Here is a 1,668-nt window from a genome sequence, read left to right on the forward strand (position 1 = left end):
AGAGTGCTGTGACATCATAGCTCACAGCAACCTCAGACTTCTGGGCTCAAGTGATTCACTTGCCTCAGCCTCCTGAGCAGCAGGAATATAGGCACCAGTCACAATGCCAGCTATTTTTTTTTTTAAGAGACAGGGTCTTGCTCTTGCTCAGGCTGCTCACGAACTCACAAGCTTAAGCAATCCACCTGCCTTGGCCTCCCAGAGTGTTAGGATTTCAGGCGTGAGCCACTGTGCCTGGCTAAATTTTCTTTTTTTTGTAGCGACAGGGTCTCACCCTTGCTCAGGAGGATCTTGAGGTCTTGACCTCAAACAAGCCTCCTGTCTTAGCCTCCCAGAGTGCTGGGATTACCAGAATGAAGCATTGTGCTTGGCTCAGGATCCTAATTAATGTCACCTCTTTCAGAGGGACCTTCCTAACTTCCTATTCCTTTTTTTTTTCTTTTGAGACAGAGTCTCACTTTGTCGCCATTGGTAGATTGTCGTGGCATCATAGCTCACAGCCACCTCAAATTCTTGGGCTCAAGTGATCCTCTTGCCTCAGTCTCCTAAGTAACTGGGACTACAGGCTCCCACCATAATGCCTGGCTCCATATATATATGTCTCAAAAAAAACCATATATATATACATATACATATATGTATGTACATATACATATAATATATGGTTTATATTATATATATATGGTTTATGTATATACATATACATATATATATGGTTTTTTTTGAGACATATATATATGGAGCCTGGCTCCATATATATATACATATACATATATATATATGGTTTTTTTTGAGACATAATCTCATTTTGTCACCCTGGATAGAGAGCTGTAGCTTCATAGCTCATAGCAACCTCAGACTCCTGGGCTCAAGTGATTCACTTGCCTTAGCCTCCCAAGTAGCTGGGATGCTTGGTTATTATTTTTTTTTTTTTAAGAGACAGGTCTTGCTCTAGCTCAGGCTGGTCTCTAACTCATGAGCTCAGGCAATCCACCTGCCTCGGCTTCCCAGAGTGCTGTCATTACAGGCATGAGCCACCATGCCCAGCCTCACCTGACTATTCTTAGAGACAGGGTCTCACTCTTGTTCAGGTTTGTCTCAAACTCGTGAGCTCAAGCAATCCACCTGCCTCAGCCTCCCGGAGTGCTCAGATTATAGGCATGAACCACTTTGCCCCAGCCCTGACTTCCTAATCTAAAGCAGCTCCCTGTTAACTCTCCATCCAGTTACTCTGTTTTGTTTATATCACTTTCACTACCTCAAACTGTGTTACAGTTCTTTCCCAACAAAATGTGGACTTCATGAAAGCAGGGATTTTGTCTCTTCACTATATACTCCCAGTTCCTGAAACAGTACCTGGAACAAAGTAGACATTTAATATGCAGTTGAAGGGGCAGCGCCTGTGGCTCAGTGTATAGGGCACCGGCCCCATATACCGAGGATGGCTGGTTCAAACCCAGCCCTGGCCAAATTGCAACAAAAATAGCCGGGCGTTGTGGCAGGCGCCTATAGTCCCAGCTACTCAGGAGGCTGAAGCAAGAGAATTGCCTAAGCCCAGGAGTTGGAGGTTGCTGTGAGCTATGACGTCACGGCACTGTACTGTGGGCAATAAAGTGAAACTCTATGTCTGTACCAAAAAAAAAAAAAAAAGGGCTCGGCGCCTATAGC

The sequence above is a fragment of the Otolemur garnettii genome, unplaced genomic scaffold, assembly GCF_000181295.1.
Source record: "Otolemur garnettii isolate 467f Iridium unplaced genomic scaffold, OtoGar3 scaffold00046, whole genome shotgun sequence".
NCBI lineage: Eukaryota > Metazoa > Chordata > Mammalia > Primates > Galagidae > Otolemur > Otolemur garnettii.